The 26834-nt window shown below is 38.4% G+C and overlaps 1 protein-coding gene across 3 annotated transcripts in view; it reads right to left on the bottom strand.

Moving 5' to 3' along the window:
* The window catches only part of LOC122753671 (pancreatic alpha-amylase-like), a 29188-nt gene extending 16563 nt beyond the window's left edge, over positions 1–12625 (bottom strand). The window contains exon 1 of one of the 3 annotated variants that reach the window (XM_044001244.1): positions 12497–12625. The gene's annotated coding sequence lies outside the window, so the exon portion shown is untranslated. Of the gene's footprint in view, positions 1–1316; positions 1453–6736; positions 6875–12496 lie in introns of those variants that run through there. The other 2 variants (XM_044001242.1, XM_044001243.1) reach the window with 2 other exon arrangements.
* Between the last annotated feature and the right edge of the window lie 14209 nt (positions 12626–26834).

The following is a 26834-nucleotide window of genomic DNA, read 5'->3' as shown; positions in this document are numbered from 1 at the left end:
TACAGGGTTGATAAGAATTTATGACTAGAGGGTCCTAAGAATACTTATAGATTTAGAAAGGAAATTTTAGAAGGTATTTTCTTAGTAAATTACCAGTTTTTCCTTGAAAAAATATGTAGGGGGCAACTAGGTAGCAAGGTGGATAAAGCACCAGCCCTGGATTCAGGAGGACCTGAGTTCAAATGCAGCCTCAGACACTTGACACTTACTAGCTGTGTGACCCTGGGCAAGTCACTTAGCCCTCATTGCCCTGAAAAAAAAATCTATGTAAATATTGATTAAAACTATAACTCCAAATAGTTTAATCAACAATACCATAATTTTCATAAATGATAACCAAATAATTTTAGGTGAACTTGCTCTTAAATATAGGCAAAACTTGGGAGCTTATAAGTTCTTCATTATAGTACTTTAGAAAACGTAGTCAGTAGGGTTGATATAATGACCTAATAGCTTCTTAACCCATTCATTCTCCACCACTCTCTCCTTTTTGTTGACAGTATAATCCTTAATCTAATGACATCTACTTTATAAAAGAAACTGCTTTTTTAACATAGCTGATATAATTGTTTACTAAATTACTCACCATAAGAAAATTTAGAAATATCACAATACCCCAAATTATATTAGGTATTTTAAAACTTCAAACAAAAATCAATTAATTACCAATCAGGTGACCTTAATTTAGTTGAATGTGCTTACAATTTACCTTACACAGCAATTTACAATCACTGGGATCCACACCACACCCCTGGGAGATAGGTTCCATTATTATCCCCTTACAGCATAGTAAACTGAGGTAAATAGAACTTTCTTGGGGTTATACAGCTAACACATTTCTTACTGCCCAATAGCAAATATATTGTTTATGTTAGGTCCTAATTTACCATCATAATCCTAAAAGAGAGAACGCATTCAGATCACTTTATTTCCTTTAGGGCAGACTTTGGCTTAAATCAAATCAAATCTGGATTTATAATTGCTAATGGTAACATTTTTATTTCTAAGGCCTAATACTCTTAGCACTTTAAAAGAAAATGATGATTATTATCCATAAATTAATAACTTCCCTTTTTTTTAAAGATATGTGGTAACAATTCCCAGCTCTGTATAAATTTGTTTTCTTCTTCCTTAATGAGTGAGGACCTCCTGCCTCTACCTTCCAGACTTATCAGATAAGGAGCTGCCTTAAGCTTTCAGCTTCCAATTCATATTCCCTGGGAATTCCAAGATGGCATATGCTAGGAAATATATTAAAAGTTTTACAAAACAGTTTGAAATCACTCCTGTTATCATCAACTTAGTTTAAAATGTACCTGGCCTGCTGCTTTTTTTTGTTTTCTTCTGGCCCAGGCAAAGGGACCTAATGAATTTGATTTAATGCTGACAGACAGGGTGGACTCATTTCCCCAGGTAGAAACCCTTGAGAACTTTCAGAGGAGTTAATTAAATAATTCTCAATTTGAATATGTTAACCTAGAAATTAAGGAAACAATTAATATAGGAGAAATAAGGTCTTTAATCGGGGCAGAGGAACTATATCACAAAGATGGGAACAGAGGACAGGGTTTTTATGGGGTAACAGAACAAAAAGGGAACCAAAAGGTTGCTCCAGAGTGACTTACAACTACTTAATGTAAATGAACCTTTAACAAAAGAAACAATAAGAATTGCTCCTAAATTAAGTATAGACACTTACTAACTCTAAAAAGAAACTACTTAATGTAGGTGGACCCTTTTTACATAATAACATAAAGTTCAGGGCGTAAGGTGGGGAAACTTAGGGAAGGGATAAGTTGTTTGGGGGAAGGTTCATAAGTCCATCAAGAGTCTGGAAATGACAAAGATTGGTTAGCCCCAGGCAATTCATTTGTCTGGGAAAGAGGGAACTGGGTGGGGAATCAGTTCTCAGTAAATCTTGTAGTTCTCAAATAGCAGAAGGAGACATTTAAGATTTTATATAATAATCACTAATGTAGGAGGTGAAAAAAGGGTTAACAGAAAAACCTAAGATCCAAGCTTTAATTCAGATATTAGCTCAAAAAGGGAGTCAGACCTCAGTTAATGGATAACTTATGCTAGGTTCTCATGCCCACATAAATGAGTACCTATAACAGGAACAGAGAGACCTAGGCCAAGGAGACCTGACTACAATAAAGGAATTGACAACCTATAGAAATTCAGACCAGAAATAAAAGAAAAATGATTCTGTTTTGAAACTAGTCATGGGGAACAGAAAGAGACATGTGCAGAAAAGGCCAAATTTGTCCCCAAATTCGCCTTATGACGTGTAAACCCCAAAAACACACCTCCACTGAAAAAGGTACCCACCTCGGGGGTTGGCTTAAGACCCCAGGAACTCCAAATTAGGATAAGCCCCCCCCCCCCACTTACCTCCCAAAAGTGGAGAATATTATAATGAGTAGGACAGACCCTCCCTTACACCTCCCCAAGGTGGATATTATTATAATGAGACTGATAAATCAATTTATCCATACTATAAATATAACTGTCTTTTCTTTCCTTTTTCGAGAGATACCTTTCCACTATTCTGGTTCTCTCCTTGTGGTTACCCACAGCATTGCAATAAAACTTGGTAAAATGAGTCACTGAGTCTTGTAATTCTTTTGGAACAACTCACGATCAATTTGACCCCAAATTTCCTGTCCACATCAATCACAACCACCAATATTTTTTTACTATATCCAATATTTATGCAGTGTTAGATTTAATAAGGCCTTCTATAGATGTATCCTAAAAGTTAGGTGGACACGATTAATGACATGATCTAACCTTGCTAGTTGGAAACTGAAGTCAAAGCTGAAAGTCCTTCTCAAGAAAGTACCAGTCAATGGTTAGAGACTGAATTTTTTCAAAGGAATAAAAACCTTTTTTTTTCTTTATAATTTCTAGCTCTTAGCTAAAATCAAATTGATGTGGGATGGAATTTGAGGTCAAATTGATTGTCCCAAAAGAATTACAAGACTCAGTGACTCAGTTTCCCAAGTTTTATTGCAATGCTGTGGGTGACCACAGAGAGAGAACCAGAATAGTCGAAAGGTATCTCTCGAAAAATGAAAGGAAAGACAGTTATATTTATAGTATGGATAAATTGATTATCAGTCTCGTTATAATAATCTCCACCTTGGGGAGGTACAAGGGAGGGCCTGTCCTCATTATAATATTCTCCACCTTGGGGTGTTTCAGGGGAGGGCTTATCCTAATTTGGAGTTCCTGGGGTCCTAAGCCAACCCCCAGGTGGGTACCTTTTTCAGTAGAGGTGTGTTTTGGGGGTTTACACGTCATAAGGTAAATCTGGGGACAAATTTGGCCTTTTCTGTGCATGTCTCTTTCTGATTCCCATGGCTACTTTCAAAACAATCATTTTTCTTTAGAATTTCTATAGCCTTGTCATTTCATCTAAGGTCATCATGGCCTCTCTCCCTCTGTTCCCATTATGGACACTGATTTCTGTGGGTACAAAAACCTAGTTAGTATAAGTTATCCATTAACTGGGGTCTGACTCCCTGTTAGAGCTAATATCTGAATTAGAGCTTGGGTCTTGGGTTTTTCTATTAACCCTTTTTTTTTCCCTCCTACATCAATATCACTGTACTTTACTGATCATGTAGTTAGATCTTAAAGTCTTAAAATATTGACACTCTTTTTAGTTACCAATTTTACACAGTAGAAAGCATTCAGGGATACTTTAAATTGTCAACAATTCTAGAAAGACTTTTGTACTCCACCTTTCATGTATGAGGATATTTTAAAGGTTCCTTGCTCTGTTAGCATCCAAGAAAACCATTATTGCTATCATTCCTATGTCTAAAAAGGTTTTTTTTCTTTATTTGAAACATATTTATATTGGTCTTTTAAGAATTAAACCCATAATCCAAAAGAATTAATGAATTCACATCTTAACAATATATCTAACACCACAAATTATTATTATTATTATTATCATTGTTGTTGTTGTTGTTGTTGTTGTTGTTGTTGTTGTTATGGGAGTATTATGGGCCCCGGTTAACCCAGAAGTTGTCTGGGAAGGTCAAGGAACTTTTTCCTTGAAACCCCAGGAGTTTTCCTTTGAGATCAAGGAAACTTGTCCTTGAAAATAAACCAAAGGACAGACGCACCCAGAGAGATAAGCAGCATTGGATGTGACTGAGCTAGCTCCAGGACCACCACCCTTCATTCCAGTCCTCCTCACCCCCTTGATGAGGTAATCCGAGGGGACAGAGCAATCACCTGTAAGCCTGTTGTAAACCAGGATACTGCTTACAACCCATAAGGACAGAGTAACTGCCCATCACCAGACTACCCCCAACCCACCACCAGACTACCTCCAATCCACCACCAGACTACCTCCAATCCACCACCCAATAAGGGACATTTCACTCAGGTGCTCCCCAGTCTAGTCGTGGAGGAAAGTGTTTTAAACCTTCCTCCCAGGCAGTTTCTCTTGTATCCAATAAACCTGTTCTTTTATTCCTAACTAGGACTTGCACAAGAGTGTAATTCTTTACAGAGGAATCCTAAGGCCCCACATGCTTTCCCCATAACACTATTATTATTATTATTATTATTGCGGGATAATGAGGGTTAAGTGACTTGCCCAGGGTCACACAGCTAGTAAGTCTCAAGTGTCTGAGGCCAGATTTGAACTCAGGTTCTCCTGAATCCAGGGCAGGTGCTCTATCCACTGCGCCACCTAGCTGCCCCACCATTAATTATTAAACTAATGTAAGGCACTTTTCTTTTACATGCTATAAATCACATAATTGAGGCAACTTAGCTTAATAATAATAAATTTCAATTAAATTAGATTAGAATTAATTCAATTATACCTAGATCTCTAGTATGAATGTTATTATATAGAAGCCTACTTTATAATTTCAACTATTTAGTATTATATTTTACACAAGGGCTATTTAACTCTAAGCATTTTGTATTATGGGATTTTTTGTTTTTCAGCTATTCCACTACAAAAGATTTTTAAAGAGGCAGTGTATAACAGATTTTAACTGTAAGTTCTATCATATTTAGGAACCAGTTCTTATTAGGTATCTCCTTTTCCCCTATGAGAGGAACTGCCACATGGAACAAAAGGGGCTTAGAACATGGGACATCCTCCATTTTGATCCTAGCCCCATGTAACCTTGTCTATTGGTTTTCAAATCAAGTTACAAAATTTTCACTTGCAGTTTTTCTACTTAAAAGAAAAAACAAACTTTCTTACACCCTTTCAACATGCTTAAACCATCTGAGACTGACATAAGGGCACCCAGAGCAACTATCTATGGACAGGAGGGGCTTGAAACACCTGGGCTTGCTGCTGCCTGCCTTCAGTGTACAGGGCATATCCCTCATTTGTCCCCAGAACTTATCTACCTTCCATGTTTTCCCTCTAAACTTTATTTCTCTTTCCAAATCTTTCAAACCTATTACTCAGATGACCTCTACTTTACATTTCAACAATATCCCAGATTTAGACCTTATTCCACTGATTTCTAATACTTCCCTTATCTGTCTTCCTCTTGTCTGCCTCTCCAACTTTGGCCATAGTCAGAAAGGGAAAGGAGAGAGATTCTTTTCTCTTTCTCTTTCTCTTTCTCTCTCTCTCTCTCTCTCTCTCTCTCTCTCTCTCTCTCTCTCTCTCTCTCTCTCTCTCTCTCTCTCTCTCTCTCTTTTTCTCTATTTCTCTCTCCACTTTTTAGAAAGCATTCTAAGTTCTACTTACAGAAGAGTCAAACTTCCACATGGCTGGGGAATGGGACTAGATGTTCTCCCCTGAGCTCCTGGACAGGCTTTGTTTTGTCTTGTTTTGTTTTTAATCTCCCTTCCCCTAAAACAATGAGGCAATATGCATTTGAAAGCCCTCTCACCAGCACAGGTTTTAGATTTACAAGGTCCCATTTCTTATTAGATAGATAGATAGATAGATGATAGATAGATAGATAGATAGATAGATAGATAGATAGATAGATAGATAGATAGATAGATAGATAGATAGACAGACATCTGTGTATGTGTGTATATTTTTCCCTATAGTTTTTCCAAGTTCTACCTACCCTCACCTCCCAGGATTTTATAAGACTCCCTCCAACTATCTCCTACTCAAATGTATTCCAAGACATTTCTCACCAGCCTCATCTTGTGCTGGCTTTTCCTTTTGTCTTCCTTTCTTCCATTACAGGGGGGAAAAAATCCATTTTGTAGCTAATTTAGTTTCATTTTAGATGAATTTGAATTTAATTCACTTGCCCATTAAAAAAATCAAAGGTTTTTTTTTTTTTTTTCTCATCAGCACTTGCAGGCTATAGCCCTGGGCCCCTTGGTAAAAACTGGGTCAAGAAAGTGTCAGCTACTTTATTTAAACTAATCTTAAAGAATTACACACAGATACAGACAAAAAGACAAACAGAACCTTACTGGGCCCAAAAGCAAAAAGTTGAGATTAAAACTACTTTCTTTCCTTGTTTTAATAAGTCATACATCACTTTACTTATTTTTAATAGCTCATTTCACTTACACACATCTGCCTTACAGACAGAGTTACTGTCTGTTCTCTGAAGGACTGACCATCTGCTCTGTTCAGGACTGCTATATACAACCCCCAAACTTGAAAGCAAGATTTTAGATTTAGAAAATTAAGAAATGATACTATGACACAAATGTTAACAATATTCAAGGACTAAAATGCCAAAACATACATATATAGATATACACTTACCTAGAGATGATTGAAGATGATCAGGAGGAGAGAGGCAAAATTTCAACTTCTAATTTCTCAGAAAAGGCTCTTTTCCTAGGTGAAAAAGTTTCACCTGTTGCGTGCTGGAAGAGTGTTTTCCGGGAGATTTCAAGTCAGATCTGTCTCTTTACCTCAAGTGTCCCTCTGTGATCGCCAAAACTGACGAAGAACATAATTATAAAAGACAATATTCTAGGTAAATTATAATCGTGTTTATCAATCACTACAGGTAAGAGATTGACAAAGATGGCTCGTTTACCTCTCAGTAGTTCCAAAAGAAAAAAAGAGACCGACTATATGGCTACTTCTTCAGGTTTTTATGCTTTTGGCCTCTTTCCCTTTTTTTTGTTTTTTGTTTTTTGTTTTTGGTGAGGCAATTGGGGTTAAGTGACTTGCCCAAGGTCACACAGCTAGTAAGTGTCAAGTGTCTGAGGCCGGATTTGAACTCGGGTACTCCTGACTCCAAGGCTGGTGTTCTATCCACTGCGCCACCTAGCTGCCCCTGTTTTTATGCTTTGGGGGCAAGAAGAGAGCCATTGGGCAGCAATCAAATCTGATTGATCAACTTAATTTGGAAGTGGGCTACAATAAAATGAAGGGCTACACCAAACTACCCCCAACCTTGGGCTAACTATTCAAACAATGAATATGCTCTTCAATATGTAGGCTGAATAGCCCCTTCCTATCTAGACAAAATATCTGTCTCCTTAGCAGGACAGAATGGGTCTCTCCATCCCAGACCACATTCCTAGAGGTTTATGGCCATGACCAGGAATAAGGAGAGTCAATTCTATCTTATCAAGAAGGACTTTAGAATCAGAGAAGTCAAGACTGTGAAAAAATGGGGGTGTGGGGAATCAGAACTGAACCTCCAAAATATTGGTTGCAAATAGTCATTTTTGACAATTTCTATCTAGTAAGTAGTACAATCAGGATTTAAATCCAAGTTTTGTGGCTCCAAATCCAAGGCTTCTACCTTTCCACATGGTCTCCCAAGTTATCTGGGTTTGATTTTGAGTGACTTGAGCTGCATATGTAAGACTTGAAAGCAACTTCATGGAATTGGATTTGCTGAAGGCTACATAGTAAGTGTCTGAGTAAGTCATCAAACTCAGCTTTTCTTGTCTTCAAGACCTATAATTTCCAGGGCCAGATAGATGCTAAGGTATTTCAAACCTAGTCATTTACTGCTAAATATGCACAATATAGTCAGGCTTGGTGGTATATGCCCTTAACCTCTACCACATGGGAACTTGAGGACTGGGGATTGTTGAGTTTCAGGGTTCTGAGCTGACATAAAGCTAAAACCAATCTAGTGTTGTTGGATCAACAAGTGAAGAATACAAAGACCATTGAGCAACCACATTTGAGTAACACAGGTTGTTTATTTTACCCTTTTATAATTCTAACCATACATTCTTTTCTTGTTCTCTTCCTTTTTTCTCATCTTCACTACTAAGTAATAAATTGCTAGAATTTACATAGTGCAAAACCCTTTACAGTTATTATCTCATTTGATCTTCATAATATTCCTGTGAGATAGGTACAAGTATCAACTCCATTTATAGCTGAGGAAACTGAGGCAGAGGTTAAGTGACTTGTTCAGAGTCACATAGCTAAGGTCAGAGACAGAATTTTAACTCGCATCTTAGAGAATCCAGGTCCAATGCTCTATCCATCTCTAGTATCTTCACTATGCCAACTCTCAGCCTCTACACATTTTTAAAGAAGCATATATTGAACCTGCATTTGTACTTCCCCCTCTCCCCATAACTTCACCAAAATTTGCACTTCTCAAAATCATTTTCAGATGTCCAGAGATTCTCATGTTTGTATGTCATTTGAGAGGAAGAGAGAAGGAGAAGGACAAGGAGGCAGGTAGGGAGACCTTGGACTAGACTCATCCTCTTTAATTTTTTTTATTCTTCACACTTTCTGATAAACCACAATAAACTTTTTGAAACAGTTAAGTCACTGTCTCTTTAGCTAGAATACAAAAGAAGGGACATTAAAGGTCATTTAAGTCCAAACCCCCTCAGTTTCCAGATGAAGAAATTAAGGCCTATAGAGGTTAAATGATTGTTCCAGGTCATGCCAGCAGTAAGGGGGCAAAGCCTGCACCAGAATGTAGAGCATCTTCTCACTCTGAATCAAGTGCCCCTCTTGATTTTAACTGTTATGGACCTTTTAATAAAGAAGTGTCACTCTCCAGTGTGTCCTTAGACAAGGAAGATAAAGAACACCAGCTGGAAGATCTGGAGCTAAAAGGGACCACAGAGGCCATCTCGTCCAACCTACTGATAGTTTCAGATAAGGAAACTGAGGTGCCAGAGGTCGAGTCACTTGCTCAAGGTCGCAGAGTCAAAAAGTGGCAGAGCCAGGATACATGCCAAGTTCTTCTGACTCCAGATCCAGCACAATCTCAACCATAGCAAGCTGTCTTGATGAAAAGGAAAAGGGAACTCTTAAGGAAATGAAGGGAAAATTGAGTAGAAGGATAAAGGATTCCATCCAGGGGGAGGGATCAACAAGAATCAGCATCCTTAAAGAATGTGAAATTTCATCCTAATAAAACAATGATGACGACGATGATAACTAGCATTTATATAGTCCCTTGACTTTCAAAATACCTTATATGTTATCTCATTTGATCCTCACAACAACTCTATGAGGCGAGTGTTTTTATTATCCTCATTTTACACATGAGAAAAATGAGTCTTCTAAAAGTTAAATGACTTACCCAGGGTCACACAGAAAGTATTTGAGTAAGTTATTAAGCACAGATGTTCTTGTCTATAAAACTTGCAAACTCTGGAGGCAGATAGATGGTAAAGCATTTTAAATGTAGTTATTTATTACTAAATATACACCTGTAACCCCTACCACTTGGGAGTCTGAGGATGGGGGACTGCTTGAGTGTGGGGGTTCTGAACTGCCATAAGGCTAAAACCAATCCAGTGTCTACTCCAGGTCCAGACATTAATATTGTGAGCCCCCTGGAGCACAGGGTCTCCAAAATGTCTAAAAAGGAGCAAAAAAATTCCCACATCAGAAAAAAACAGAGCAATTCAAATTATCCTTACAAGTTAACATTGGCATCTGGCTGGTGAGTGGCCACCGTTCTGGTCATTCTCATGGATACACGCATGAATGCATACATACACATATGAACCCACATATACACAGAGCATAAAGAACCCTGTGGGCTTTCACAAGGCCCTGCAAACAAAGGTTAAATAAAAAGGGGTCTGTGTTCAGAATGCCTACCCTCCTAAGCAATCTGGCTCCTATGAAATGCCCTACCAGGAAGCAATTTTCCTAAACTAAACAACAGTTACTCATAATCCTCAGATTCCTCTTTTGAAATCCTTTCCCTTGTTTTCTTGTTAAACTGTAATAGTTGGGGCAGTTTCTTGTCCGTAAAACATTTGCTAATATACTAAACAGCACTGTGTATTTTGTGGGGCTGAGCTTGGGAGGAGGCTTGGGGAGGGAGGAGATGGAAAAAAGAAAATATAATATTCTAACCTGAATAGTGTAATATTTGTTCATTAGAGGACAAAATTCTGGTCACCCGGGGCTTTATTAGAGCAATTGTTAAGGCATTGTTACTGAAATAGGTAGTCTCTTGAAGCCTATGCATTCTTTCTCAGAATAATGTTCAGACATGCATAAAAGACAATGGGTTACAAAGAAAACTAATGATATTGAAATATAGTTATCATTTAACCCTCATTGCCTTGCAAAAAATAATAAAAAAAAGAAATATAGTTATCAAGATGTTTTTAGGGGGCAGCTAGGTGGTGCCATGGATAAAGCACCAGCCCTGGATTCAGGAGGACTTGAGTTCAAATCCAGCCTCATACATTTGACACTTACTAGCTGTGTGACCCCAGGCAAGTCACTTAACCCTCATTGCCCCGCAAAAGAAAGGTGGGGAAGATTTTTTTCTTTTAATTCATGAACTCCAGATTAAGAAGCCTGTTTAACAAAATAAGTATAATTGATTCAGACTCTTTCCTCATCTTCCTTAGAAAATCAGTTCTGGTTTTCTTCTAAGCTAATAAAAGGAAAATGATCCTCTCAGAAGACCAAAAAAAGAAGTCCACAAGATGACACAAAGAGCTTCTGGGAAACTTTCCCCTCCCTCCAAGGAGTATACATCTAGAATAGATGGACTCTTGTCCACAGCTTCCTCCCTCAGCATAGAAATGCCAGTTTTTGACATGTTGTATTTGCCTTCCTCGCCTCTACAGCCTGGCTCTGTCTTAAATAAGAGCTGGTCACAAAAATCTTTTTGGTTTACCAATTAATTCCTCATCATTGGTCTGGAAGAAGATAGCCTGTCTAATTTTACCCTTTGCCTAGGTGAATGCCGGACAGAATTATTTTCTTATCAAACCAATGAATAGAGACACCAATAAACTTAATCACTGATCTCTTGAGGCTTCCTTAATTAGGTAATGCCACAAAGAACATATGAGGTTTTGACTTGTATGTCTTCCCATCCCTTCCACCTTAATTATTAGATTTTCCTGTATCCTTTAAAAAAGAAAAACAACCCAATTGCATTTCATTAGGATCATATAGTTTGAGTAGGAAGGCATTCTTTCTAGTCCAACCCCCTCATTTTACAGATGAGGACACTAAGGCCCAGAGAGATTTGTCTGTGGTCACACAACTAATGGTGCCAGAGGCAGGATATAAATGCTAGTCTTCAGGGTTCAAGTCTAGCACTCTCTCCACTTTGCCAAACTACTCCTCTTCAATTCAACAAGTATTGATTGAGCTCTTACCATGGGTTAGGCAGTCTTCTAAATCCTTAGGGCATGAAGACAAAAACTGAAACAGTGCCTAACCTCAAGAGGCTTACTTTCTACCTATGTCATCAATCCACTCATTAACATACATTTATTAAGTACCTACTTTGTACCAGGGGCTACATTAGGTATGGTGACAAAAAATAAAATGGAAAATGGCCCCTGTCAATCTAATCACAGGATACAACATGTATAGCCGACTCTATTGTATAACCACTGGTACTCCACTTTATAATACTTTATATACATAGTGCTATGAAAGTTTGCAAAATGCTTCACATATGTTATTTCATTTGAGTCCTGTAACAATCCTGTGAAGAGAGGTAGGTACTGCAGGTCTTATTAATACCCCATTTTACAGATGAGAAAAGAGAAGTTCAGAGAGTTGAAGTGACTTGTCTGTTCAAGTCCCGCATTCTACCCACTATGTGACCCTGGAGGTCCTTCTTAGCAATAAACAATTTAGACAGCTAACTGGATAGATAGATAGCTAGATAAAAAATAAGTAAATAAATAAAAATAACTGTTATGTAATTCATCGATACCACAGAAAACTTCCTAGACAAAGATAATAGAGATTCCGACAGAAAAGTTGAACCTATACCAGAGGGATCCATTGTGTGCAATGGTGTAGACTCTGGACTCCCTGCACAGAATTCTAACAGCAAGGTCAGAGACAACACAGGCAAGGCCAGGGACATTAGGAACTTGAGCTGGCAGTTCTGTTTGTGCTCTTGGACTTCAGCACAAATATTTAGCTGTCAACAAGCCTGAAACCAATTTCAAAACACTGAACTGTATCAAATTACATACACAGAAACAACTTATTTCAATAGAAAAGGGTTTGTACACACAACTTAAACATCTTGCCCTACTTCACCTTCTTCAAAGCAAGGATTCATGGGATCTGCAGCCTTACCCGATAATTCATGAGACAATAGCCTTCAATTGCTGTTCACCCAGGGTATCTTGCTTAGCTCTGTGGTAGGGACTGCCCTGTTGCCTATAAATGAACATTTCCCTCCTGCTCTCTCTGCTCACCCAAAAGAATCAATTCCCTTCCTCCATCCCTTAAAGGACTAGTAATCTAAAGTAATAAGCTGAGGTCAGCAGAGTCAGAAGGCTAGCAGGCAAAGCTTTCAGAGTGAATGAATGGATAAGCTAAATAAATATAAGGTCATTTGGAGAGGCAGAGAAAGAAACAGACAGAAAGAGACAGAGAGGAAAAAGAGATACCGACAGAGAAGAAAGAGACAGAAAGAGGAGAGAAACAGAGATAGAGACAAAGACAGAGACAGAGAGAGAAAAGAGAAATGAACAGAGAGTGAAGAGAGGGGAGGGGAGGGGAGAGAGGAGAGACACACATAAATAGAGAGACAAAGAGACCCCTGACTCACTAATCTGCAGCTTTTTTTTTAGTGTAAGGAGGGCAATTATATCCTCTGTTTATGTAAGAGATCTTTGAAAGATAGAGCCATTTAAAAAGTTCACAAAAGTATCAACATCTATTTATTTATCTCACAGATTTCTCCATAAATGGTGCCAAGAAAGAACCCTGGACCCAGTACAACATGGAAATCCTGAGGCAGCATGTGGTGGGGATAGAGTTGCTGGCTCAATAACAACTTTCATGTCTCTAGGATACAGGAGAGGCCAGTGGCAAGGTAGAGACCAAGTGGCACACTGGACAGATCACTGGCCCTGGTCAAGAGGACCTGAGTTCAAATTTCACCTCAGACACTAGCTGTGTGACTCTGGACAAGTCACTTAACCCCAATTGCCTTAAACATCCAGAGCCAACTCCAGTCATCCTGATGTATATCTTGCCACAGGACCCAGATGGCTCTGGGAAGAGAGTAAGGTTGGTGACTTTATACAGTCCTCCCTCACTTAAATCCAATTCAGTGCAAGTCATGACATCACCTCGATGTCATGCTCCTCTTTGAGAACAAAGGACAACAACAACAAGAGACATTCCGAGCTAGGGCTGCTATTTCTGGATCCTGGAGAAAAGAGGGAAAGCTTCATTGTGGAGGTAAGTAACAACCTGAACCTTGAAGTCAAAGAAAGATTCTGAGACGGGGAGATGAAGAGGTAATGTTTTGCAGGCATAGGGCTTATGGCAGGAGAGAGAATTCAAAGTACCAGAGCAAGTCATCTTCCCCTGTAATTAGATTTTCCTGTGTCCCTTCAAATCCCTTCATTGATGAAACTGATAGATGATTGAAGGGTTCAGAATGAGACATATGTATGTATGAGGGTACATGGATAATGATGGAACTTGACTTCTCTAAGGGTGATACAAAAAAAGAATAAAATAGAAATGGTCTGAACTTTACAGAAAACAATGATTAGAAAAAGAGCATAATTCCATTCCCTTCAGAAGTGTTTCCCCAGCATGTATATGCTAGAGGGCGTCCTCCATAAGCTTTGGCCTTAAAAGCATGCTGATTATAAGATTGACACAAAAAGGTAATTTCCATCTCCCGATACTTTATGAAGACTGAGTCCCAAAGCATTTAACTGATCAGTGGGACTATCAAATGGGAACTGCCTATTTCCTCTGGGCTCTCTTTGCTCTTATAGGATTGACATGTGGAGCAGCTCGAGCAGATTCGAGATGCTGTGTTTGTCACACCTGGTGCTTAGATATCTGGAATTCATACCTAAAAGATGGGTAACAAAGACGGTGTATTAAGGAGCTTAACTAAAGGGATTGAGATGAATAAAAAGTCTGAAAGACAGAGTTCCTGGGCAATCAATTATCAATTTATTAATGAGGCTGGCTGATGATCAATAAATTGGTTAGTAGGTAGCCAAAGACATCTAGTGGAGACAATGAATGTCTTAAATATTTTTTTTGAAATCGACTGCCTCTGGAAGGAGAAATCAACCCTAAATGGTGAATAATTAATGAGGAGGTAGGCATTTAAATGAAGAGGTGAGGTCTGTAACGATTGGAATGATGCCACCTGCTGGAGACTTACTGTGGCAAAGCTCCGCCATGAGGAGAAGGCATCTGAGGGCAAGACATCCAGCTCTTTGGCGTCAGGAAGTGACGTTTGCTTGTGGGAGGAAGAGGGGGAGAGGCTGGTGCTCTCGAGCTTTTTCCTCAGGACTCTGGTGGAGAAGGTAGTGAGGAGTGCTCTCTCTCCCTTTAATAGATAGATGAATCTAGGCCTTTCTCTCTCTCTTTTTACCAAATTCTTATTCTCCTTAATAAATGCTTAAAAGTCTGACTCTTGCTAAAGCTTATAATTTATTGGAGACCACTCATTATATATTTTAGACAGACTAGCTAGAATTTTAGCCCCTTACAGATCTTTAGCCTCTCCTGCTGAGAGTGTGGCTTGATCCTGAGACTCAGTCACCCTAAGCTGGACAAAGGAATGCATATTTACCCAGACTGATGGAGGAGGCAACAGAAAAACCTAATACACAAACATGAGCCCTAAGAGGGATTCAGACCCCAGTTAATGGATAACTTACAAGTCAGGATGCTAAGTTCTCTTAACCATAGTAATCAGTACCCATAATGGGAACATAAAGGGGGAGGTCATATAACAATGAAAAAAAATGACAGGGTTGCCCTTTTGGCAAGACCTAGCAGTCTGGGGGATGCCCTGGATTGGGTTCTTTGTGGATAATTAATTGACACTCACATGGATGCAGGTGAGGTGTAGGTAATCTCCGGGAGGTTACGAATGGGTCAGGAAGTTAGGGTAATTTGGGGCAAATTTTGACAAATTAGGACAAGTCCAATTGCACTGACCTGAAAAAGAAAACGGGTGGTGTTTTATTGCAATACTGTCTGGCCACAGCAACCCCCTCATTTAGCTCTTGGATTCCCCAGGACAGAGTATGCATTGTGTTTTTCTCCTCTGTTACCTCAGACACCTGTTGCATTGGGTGGGCCCCCAAGGTCTGAGGTAGGATTTTTTCTCAGGTGCAGTCTTAGCCCAACCCATCCTAAAGGAACAAGGAGAGAAATCATTCTGCACGACCCCTCGGGTGTATCCTTACACATTTGGGAAAAAGGGGAAAAAATGGACATGGGTGAAAAGAAACAAATGACTTTTTTGCAAGAGAAAGATTTAAGGTAACAGACCTCCTGATTAGCCCCTACCAGAGTGGGTTGGTCAGGAAGAAGTAATATCTTATGGCTGTTTGTATGCTTGTCATACACAGCTGCTTGTTGTCTTGTACATTTATATCTGTCAAATGTTGTAATTACGTTGTATAATCTGTGGGGAATTTTTGGTTGTACCCCCATCGTCTTTCAGAATGGTGGCCAGGCTCTGAAAGTAGGGGGAAGGGAAGTCTCTGACTTCTGGACATCTTTACAGGTGTGTGTCTACTTAAGAGTTTGAATTTGGAATTGGGATGTTAATTCTTTGCTTGGCATTCATAGCCTTAGATGAACATTGTAAAACCTGGTTTGAAAATGCTGCCACTTTGAAATCTTTTGTAGTGGAATGGTGAAAAATCAGGAACTATTTGTAATGTGTAATAGTTTTAAAGAAAAATGATCTCTAGTCAAGAATGACTTGTGGTTGCACCACTGCTTGCTTTTTCTCCCCCCCTCCCTCTCAGGTGCTGGAGGTGCAGCAAGGGAGAGGTGAGTGAGAGAATGTTTAGAAAATCTTAAGAAGGGCAGCTAGGTGGCACAGTGGATAGAGCACCGGCCCTGGATTCAGAAGGACCTGAGTTCAAATGCAGCCTCAGACACTTAACGCTTACTAGCTGTGTGATCCTGGGCAAGTCACTTAACCCCAATTGCCTCACACACACACAAAAAAAAAAAATCTTAAGAAACTCTCCATAGTATTTTAAATTATTGGTAAAAGCAAATAGAAAGAAAGCTGTGCCATTTTGTATTGACTATTCAAAGAATTTGGAATTTTGATAAAAAAAGAGGGGGAGTATATTTTAGGTGCAATGCCACTCTAAATTCTCACCTGCCATTTCAAGGTTTGTGAATTCTGGAAGAAACCAAAGAGTAATTGAGTTTGATTGGAAAACTAAAATGCTGTTGGAATACTGCTAAGTTTTAAGTTACTTTTAAATTGATGTATGTGTATTAAAATTATTGGAAACAAAGCAATTGATGGTTTTAACAAAAACAGGTACATTAGTTGTTTCCTCTAAGACAGAGGAAAGCATTGGAAGCTTGTAAATTATTACACAGAAAAAGGCCTTCTAGACTTTTTAAAATTTGTAAATTTGCCAGAAAAGAGCTTGTTACAAGGAATGGTTTTGCTGAGGATTTATAAGGCTGCTTATTGTATAGAAGTAATTTCTAATGATTGATCTTTACATTAGGATAAAGTTTAAACCTGAGAAGAAGGAAGGAAAAACCAAAAAATATGTGTGTCCTGGTAATTTTTTTTTCTCATTGCAATTTCATGAGAGTAGAGGTTTGCTACTTAAGATAAAATATTTTGGGACTGTAATTTATATCGTTTTGAGTTTTGAATTCAGGTATAATTGTTTGCATGGTTAAGTAATGCTACAAATAAATGCCACAAGAGGGAATGTGCTGCTTACAGGTGGAGGTATCTGGGAAAATACCGAGAGGACAATTTTGGATTCAAACCGAGGTAGGTTCCTTTTGGCTCATTGATTTCCTACTGAACAGGAAATGTTTTTCCACCTGGCTATCCCTGAATTTGGCTATTACTGTATGTATCACTTGTAACCTTTTACCTGAAATCAAACAGAGCTAAGGATATTTTATCCTGGCCTTATAATCATGTCCCTGCTTTTTCTTTTATAGCACATTTCTATAATCAGAGCAAGTAGTCAATAGAAGAAATGAGCACAATGCAATTATGTAAGATCTTATTGTTTTCAGTTTAAATGTGTGGTCACTTGATATGTCAGACAACTAGGTATATTAATATTCAGGTTTGCCATCTGCTTGCTAATGCTTATATGGTATTATGATAAGGTTAAATTAACTGAGTATCTTTTTGGTTTAGAAGAAAGTGAAATTCCTCCCCATTCAGATGAGAGGGAGGATGATAACTAGGAAACATAGTTATGCATTTTAGGTTTTATCATAAATCTGCCCAGTCAGATCTCTGTTATGTACCGCCAAGGACACCAAGCTACCAACTATATAGCACAAGGGAATCACAGGGTAGACCTTGCTGCTAGATAAGCTGTTAAGTCCATTCACTGGTCCACTCTAGCCCTGGTGCCCTTGCCACCCTACTGTGCCCCAAAGGTATCTCCCCTTTCTATACCAAGGAGAAGATTATAAGTCTTCAGTGTTAACTACCAACTGATTAAGCCCATATGTTATTTTGGGCTATTTGGATCTCAGAGTAAGAATGCTACTGCCTCTTCTTATATTAGAGTCAAAAGAGAAACCTGGGATAACTTTCTTTGGTGGGTCTGGAAAACTGCTGCCCTCACTATTCCTTTTGTTGGGTAACTTGAACATGAAGCTATGCTTACAAATTTAACTTTGGTAATAGAATAAGTTTCTAATTTTACTGCATTAGGGTTATAAGAATTGGAAGAGTGCTTTAACTTTCTGGCAAATGTGGTCCTGGACGGAGGCAGAGTCTGTATGGTTCGGAACACCTCCTGAAGGTTGAGCTCCAGTACAGAGGTTATCTGGATGGCTGAAACTGTTCACAACTATTTGCTTCGTTCAGTTTTTTTTCATGGGATTCTTAGATTTATTCTGTATTAGGGTCCCTGTTGACCCTTGGTCTGTTTGTAAATCATTTGTGTTTTGTATTGTGGTTCTTGCATTTGTAACTAGATCTCTCTCAATTCATAAACCCTGCCATGGGCCCTTACATCACCCCCACTCAGCAGGGAGCAGTAACAGAAGAGATGAACTTTGTCCTTTTTCTCCAGGGTATATGAAAAGGGAGGAATGATGTAGGAGACAAAAAAAGCGGTTAACAGAAAAACCTAAGACCCAAGCATGAGCCCTAAGAGGGATTCAGACCCCAGTTTATGGATAACTTATAAGTCAGGATGCTAAGTTCTCTTACCCACACTAATCAGTACCTATAACAGGAACATAAAGGGGCAGGTCATATAACAATGAAAAAATGACAGGCTACAGAAATTTAGACTAGAAATAAATGATAAATGAAGATGTTTTGAAACTAAGCATGGAAACCAGAAAGAGACATGCGCAGAAAAGGCCAAATTTGTCCCCAGATTCACCTTATGATGTGTAAACCCCCAAAACACACCTCCATGGAAAAAGGTACCCGCCTGGGGATTGGCTTAGGACCACAGGAACTCTAAATTAGGATAGGCCCTCCTCTGTACCTCCCTAAGGCAGAGATTATTATAATGAGACTGATAATTTATCCATATTATAAATATAACTGTCTTTTCTTTCCTTATTTGAGAGACACCTTTCCACTATTCTGGTTCTCTTCCTGTGTTCACTCACAGTATTGCAATAAAACTTGGGAAACTGAGTCACTGAGTCTTGTAATTCTTTTGGGATGACTCACGATCAATTTGACCTTAATTCCATCCCACATCAAGACTACTCAAATTGGTTTTCTCCCTCCAATGGAGGGGTGCAAGGGCATAAGCTTAATGCTTAGGTTAGATCCTACTTACACTCTAAACAGAAATAAGGCCTCCTAGGTGGGTGGGGGCCTGCCCAAGATATAGGAGCAGTTTCCCAGAGAATTTAGGTAATCTCATCTATCAGCCTTGTCCTTCAGAGACTGGCTGACTGACCCACAGGGCCTGGTCTTTGAATGAGGAAATAAAGAAAAAAAGTCTTAACCTTAATTTAATAATTGGTTATTAACATAATATAAAATAATTTCTAACAGAATTAAGGAGTTAAGCTTAATATGAAAGACCAGCTCAAGTGAGCCAGTGGTGCTGAGGAGACGGTGTTTTCCTATACAATTTCCCTGACCTCCCTTGCCCTTCCCCCAGATGGGTGGTACAGTGGGTAGAATGCTACACCTGGAGTCAGGGCCCCCTGAATCCAAATCCTACCTCAGAAACCTACGAACTGCATGACTCTGGGCAAGTCCTTTAACCCCTATCTGACTCAGTTTCTTTATTTGTAAAATAAGGTTAATAATAGCACCAACTTCCCTGGATTATTGTGAATAACCAATGGTATTTGTAAAGCACTTTGCAAACCTTGAAGCAATATAAATGCTTATTACTGAAGCTGGAAATTCACCTCATGTGGGACTCAGTTTCCTCATTTATAAAATGAAGGGATTGAGCTATATGATGTTCAAAATCTCTTCTAGCTCTAAAATTGTGATCATTTAAATTCAGAGGGCAAGAAAGAAAAGCCAAAATATAACACTTGGATGCTAGGCCTGATAGGAAATAGGTAGTGATGATGACATGTAAACTTAGTCTCTAAATGCTAGAAGCACATAGCATAAAAAGCATGTGCATGTCAAGTTACCCACATTCCCAGAGCAATTTGCTTCATATAGGGCTATGCTAGTAAGTGTTAACAACCAGAGTTTTAAAATGTACACAAGACACACTTTTAAGCTTAATCTGTATTATTAACATTTTCTTCATCAGTTTCTTGGTCTAGAATCTAGCTTCTTAAAGTGTGGGTCAATCCCTCGTGAGGTCCAGTAACTGAATGTGGGGTTCCTGAAAAACTTGGCAACACTAAAAGGTTATGTATACCCCGGGTCCTATAAAATTTCTCCTGGAAAAAGGGGTTGAAAATGGGAAAAGTTTAAGAAGCACTGGTCTGGACAATCAAGAAAACAATCAATCAAGCACTAAGTTGTAACACATGCTGACAACTTAGGTATAAATGCTCAAATTGAAAATTTTAACAATGGCTCCTCCAACACCTCTAGGACATCGCTGAAGCCTTTATTCCAGCAGTCAATAAATATTTATTAAGCACCAGTTTGTGTCAGAAAGCATGCTAAGCACTGGGAATCCAAATACAAAAATAGAAATACAGCCCCTGTCCTCAAGGAGCTTATCTAATGGAGTCAAAACAAAAAACAAAAACAAAACCAAAAAACAGAAACAGAAACAGAAAAAGAAGCCCAAAGGGAGAAGCAGGTAGGGAAAAGATAGATCTGTGAAGGTAACAGACCCAGGGGGATTATGAAAGAGTCAGAGAAGTTTCAAAATAATGCAGCCAGATGAGAAATGAGATGGTCTGAACAGAGATTTTTTCAGTTTATGGTTTCACCCTCCGAACAGAAGTTCAGAAGGAGGAGTGAGATGTGAGTCACAAGGCTGATTGGATCTTGCAGAACAATGAGGTTTTATCAGTAATGAGTTTCTTGGGACATAGTGGAGAAATTGGAAAGTATAGGTAGATGGGAAGTGAGGATATGTCTGTGCTGAACTAACTCTTTAAATGGAGATTTGGAAGTTCATGGCTCTACCCTCCAATCTAGGGGACACAGCTGATGGTGTGAGCCTTTAGGCTTGAACAAACATTTCTAGAGCTTATTCATGGACACAGCCTAGCTCTTTTTTAGGTGCTTGGGATTCCAATGGATTTGAAGAAATCCACAGAACTACAGAATCTTAAGAATTCTAAGATATTTTACTTACTACAGCCTATACCTAAAAGATGGATATGCTTATACAAAATCTCCTACAAATGATCATCCATTAAATAGTTCCAGTCATGAAGAATTTTTTTTTTTGAAGGGGCAATAAGGGTTAAGTGACTTGCCCAGTGTCACACAGCTAGTAAGTGTCAAGTATCTGAGGGCAGATTTGAACTCAGGTCCTCCTGAATCCAGGGCCAGTGCTTTATCCAGTGTGCCACCTAGCTGCCCCCAGAATTCACAACTTTTGAAGACAATCCATTCTATTTTTTGGACAGTTGTAAGTCTTAGGCAATTGTTCTTCCTAATCTACCACCTTTTAACATCTACTAATTGGTCCCAACTCTGTTTTTTAGTACCAAGCAAAATAATCTAATCTGGCATGAGTCATAAAAGTTTGTTGTTCAGTCATGTCCAGCTCTTCCGAAGGACCCCATGCGAGGCAGGTTTTCTTGGCAAACATACTAAAGTATTTTGTCATTTCCTTCTCCAGCTCATTTTAGAGATGAGGAAACTGAAGCAAATGGGCTTAAGTAGCTTGCCCAGGGTCGCATAGTTAGTAAATACCAATTAACTAATTAAATGATTAGTGAACATTAATTTTAAACTTTTATTCGTTATTTAATTTATTAATTATGCTCATATGGATATCAATAATTAATTGTTATTATGTTAATTCATCAATTCAATAAATAGTAAATAATAAATAATTAAGTGGATAGTAAAAATTAACAACAAAAAAAATCTGAGGCAATATTTGAACTGAGAAAGATGGGTCTTCCTGACTTTAGGCACTCTGTCTACTACACCACCACCTAACTGTCATAACAGAGAGGAATAATCTAATCTAAAGACTCTTTGGTGAATATAACTAACATAACCAGTTAGGACAACTAGTTTAAATCTCTCTCTCTCATACAGATGTCATAAAATTTAAAATTACATCAGAACATCACAAATTAAAACTGATGGGGAAAATGTTTTACTGTAGTTTACTACTCCATTCTAATTTGGGAACAGATGTTTACTCATTTATATCTCAGAAATAACCATTTCAAAAGTAATTACCAACATGCTTCATATTCTAAGGACATGAAGATATCTGACTAGAATTTCTGTACTAACTACAAAACAAGATAAATGTCATTCCTTGTGTTGATAATCAGGTGAAAGTAAACCTTATCAGCTGGTATACATTAAGGGTTGCTAGAATCACCTCTAACCAGTTCTCACTGATTGCTAAATTTTGAGTATGAGCATTTCTACTTTGAAAATACTGAAAAGTTAGAAATCAGAGCTTGATTTGTTTTGTTGAGTAGGTTTTTAAAAGTGGTAGAGAAAATGTTAACAAAGCAGAGTAAACTTAAATGTGTCATTTGTACTTTTAGCCCCCAACCAGTTGTTAAACCTGTATCAACACACCCCTGCATATGTATACACAAATACATATACATAATTCCAGTATTATCTCAGTATATCATGTATTCGATTGTACTATATTGCAGTACTTGATATAATTGAATGTTCCAAGGTATTGTGTCAATTATCAGATCACTGAGAGCAAAACAAAACAAAACTTATCACCACTTATTTCGGTACTTTTTTTTTCCCCCATTGCCTGGCAATACAAACCCCATATCAAAATTATGACTTGGAATGTTTTCCTCCCTTCTCTCAATACAACCTATCCCTTCAGTTTCAATTTAATACCTATTTCCCCATGAAAACTTTTATCATCTACTTGAGGGCACGATAATCTTTTTTGTTTTTAAATACTTATGGCAATAATTTAGTCATATTATATACCTATATGCATATGCACATATACATCTGATATATGTGTGTATATATGTATGTGTATAGAGATACACATCCATCTCCCCATATGTAATTTCACTGATGTAGGAAACAGCTGTTATGGAAATTCTCTCCACAGGGGCAATTTATAGTCTTAAGGAGAGTTGCCTAGGGACCTGAGTTGTCACTTACTGGTAGTCAGGCAGCTGAAATGTATCAGAAGTAGTACTTGGACCTAGGTCTTCTTTACTTCAAGGCTAACCTCTATTATGCCAGATCACCTCCCTTGCTTATGTATGTATACAACCAATGCTAGAAATTATTATTATCATTACACCATTACATACACAGAGGATTGAATATAATCAAGTGAAAATTTTTTAAAAATTATACACACACAGGAGTTACTCGTAAATGGTTAGCAACCAGATTTAAGAGAATCTACACAAGACATGTGATGCATCTCTAATATGCACAGATATATCTCACATATATGTATATGTATATACAAGCATATAGGAATCTATGTGTGTATAGGTATGTATAGGCAAGATCCCTTTCCTTTCTTTGAGTCCTTTGAAATTTGTTCTCCCAATTCAAGGGTGTATGTCAGACTCAGCCTAGTTTTCCTTTCCTCAATTATAAACTTTTAAAAAAATCCAGTTTTCATCATTTCAGCCTAAGCAACTAGGTCCACCCTGTTGGCAAAAAGCAGAGCCAGCATAAGATATCCCATTTTGTCACCTCTACCTTTTGAAAGATGAAAATGTTAAGTCAAATAAAGAAGTGATTAGCTGATCTGCCTTTATAACACCGAGAACTCCCAATAGATGTCTGGATAATTAACATTCCCCATCACCGCTGGCACTAACCACTGTTAGGCTCGTAATCAGTATCTGAACTTCTCATTTATTTCCATTCTGCAGGATACTCTGATGACAATATTGCCTCTTTCTGAATCCATCAAACCAATATGTCTTCACTCTCCTAGATTTTCTCTTGTATCTTCTTTTTCTTATATATATCTCCACTCTATAATACCCCACCTTTCTTGTTTCTTTTAAACAGGTACACACTTTCAGAGCCATATTCCATTCAAAGGTCTAACCCTACTGTTTCAGTGACATCTATGAAGTAAAATTTGCCATTTGGTGTTAAGATACTTAGTTTAAATTTTTTTGTTACTGAAAGGTTACTATCTAACTATACTGTCAAAAATATCTAATGAGTGGTCACAAATAAATTATAAGCTTTAGCAAGAGTTTAGACTTTTAAGCATTTATTAAGGAAAATAAGAATTTGGTGAAGAGAGAAAGAGGCCTAGATTCAGTTATCTATCTCGGGGAGCCAGGGTCTCCTGCTCCGCTCCCCCCTGAAGTCCTCCTGAAAGAGAGTGAGAGAGCGAGCCTCGCCCCTTCTTCATCCCACAAGCCTCCTGTGGAACCGGGAACATCCCATCCACACGCACACACAGCTCCAAGATAATTGGCTGGTAGCTTTGATCAACAGTACCCATGAGCAAATGTCACTTCCTGACACCAAGGAACTGACCTTGCAAACCACATGGCTTGCCCTCAGTCACCTTCTCCTCATGGCAGAGCTTTCCTACAGTAACTCTCCAGCAGGTGGGGTCACTCCAATTGTTATATTATCCATACAAAAAAAAAATAAACCAAATCTGTCACTTTTAGAGATTCTATAGGATCAGAAGTAGAAGAAAAGCTGTGAAAACTAACCACCACTTAGAACACCTAACTTTGGGGAGATAGGTGTGGCCTATTTATAGTGATCATGAACAAGAATAATTTCAAAGGATCCTCCTCTCCTATTCATGTGCTACTAAATGGAACTAGAGGAAATTATGAAAATAGGTTTACCGAGTCTATTAAAAATGAATGGGGCAGCTAGATGGCCCAGTGGATAAAGCACTAGCCCTGGATTCAGGAGGACCTGAGTTCAAATCTGACCTCAGATACTTGACACTTACTAGCTGTGTGACCCTGGGCAAGCCACTTAACCATCATTGCCCCTCAAAAAAAAAAAAAAAGCTAATCTTAACTGGACTATTGACATCAAGGAAATCCTGATTCTCTATCTACCAAAGCATGTTTCATATTATCTTTGCTTCTGCCTCCCATGTCACCCCAAGTACCCTCTCCTCCCCCACTATTAGCTAGTTTGCCTCATACTTCACTAAAATAACTGACAGTTCACCAGCATTCCCTCTTATCTTGTCTTCCTCCTCTTAATCTAACATTACTGAGATCAACCCCCCCCCCCCCACACACACACACTATTTTCTTCACTGTGGTCTCTGATGAGTTGGTCTTTCTGCTTGTAAAGGTCAAACTCTCTTCATGTTCCCTCTTCTATAAAGATGCAAAAAATACACCAGACCAAATATGGACAGAGAAATCAAAGAAAAAAAAAACGTTTTTTTCAGTCCAGGTCAGCATACGGAGATAGAAGGGTGGAAAATGCCTCAGAGGGCAAGACCATGTGGCTTTTCCTTGGCGTCAGGAAGTGACGTTTGCTCATGGGTGCTGTCTATCAAGGCTACCAGCTAATCAACTTGAAGAGCCTCCTATTTTATGGGAGGAGACAGGAAGGAGGAAAGAGGGCCTGTGTGGAGAGCTCTTGCTTTGGGCTTTCTATATTCCCAAAGCATTCTGATCCAGTCTAAAACCTGATCACTGCCCTCCTGGTCTGAGCTCCATAAATTCCTGACCTGGGTTCAGGTTTCTATCACACTACTTTTATCTTGCCACTTTTCTAGTATATCGCTACTGGATTCAGTCACAATCAAGCCACTAGAAAATGCTGATTCAAAGTGATAGAACTGCAAGTTTCCTTAATCTGGGTTCCTGGGCTTGGTTATTTTACTGCACATTTCAAATTGAACTAGAAGCTGGAGCTGAAATGCGGCTCCACTCCTGGCATCAGAGCAACACAATTATTGTTGGTATCTGAATTTATTTCTCAGTACATATACTGCCCAGTTTATTATTATGAATATATATGACAATATTATATATTTCAATAACAAAATGATCTTTACTTGATATTGACATTCAATAATAGAAAATATTAAAAGGGAACAGCAATATAATGTGCAAAAGTCATTTAAAAATTGAACAATAACACAAGTATTTAATATTTTAAAGTTATTATTTCTGAAATGAGATATCAAGCTTAATAGTATTTATAAAGAACTATAGCCTAATGTGAATATTCAAAAACTGGAAAACATCAGAAAATATTATTGGGAAGTATTTGAATAAGATAACTTGTAGATTTGTTAGTGAAGTTAACAGCACCACACAGAATCACATCAAAATTGCCCATGTAAGGATTTATTTTGCTTCTATAAGTAGAAATACTACTTATAGGATCTGTAAAAAGAAAATAAATTATGCATGTAAAATTATTAGTATTTGTTAAGTGTAGGAATAACTTAGTTTTTACCAGTAAAAGAGACTACAAATAGGGGCAGCTAGGTGGCACAGTTTTATGGGTAAAGGGGCTTCTTGGGCTTGGGAAAGAAAGGCTAAAGGGGCAGCTAGGTGGTGCAGTGGATAGAGCACCGGCCCTGGATTCAGGAGGACCTGAGTTCAAATCCGGCCTCAGACACTTAACACTTACTAGCTGTGTGACTCTGGGCAAGTCACTTAACCCCAATTGCCTCACAAAAAAAAAGAGAGACTACAAATACATACTTATAACATGGCAACAAACATGACCAAAGATGACTGATTAGACTATGACTACCTCTTTCCCATATGCTCCTGTCTTGGATCCTGGAAATGACATTAACCTTTGACTCTGTGTAGTTTCTACTGGTTTTCAACTTGATGTTAGGGGATTTCCCTGAAACAGTAATGTCTCTATATTGATTGTTACAAC

The sequence above is a fragment of the Dromiciops gliroides genome, chromosome 4, assembly GCF_019393635.1.
Source record: "Dromiciops gliroides isolate mDroGli1 chromosome 4, mDroGli1.pri, whole genome shotgun sequence".
In the NCBI taxonomy this organism is placed as follows: domain Eukaryota; kingdom Metazoa; phylum Chordata; class Mammalia; order Microbiotheria; family Microbiotheriidae; genus Dromiciops; species Dromiciops gliroides.
Note: the sequence above shows the minus strand (reverse complement) of the source record. Positions and strands in the feature narration are given on the sequence as shown.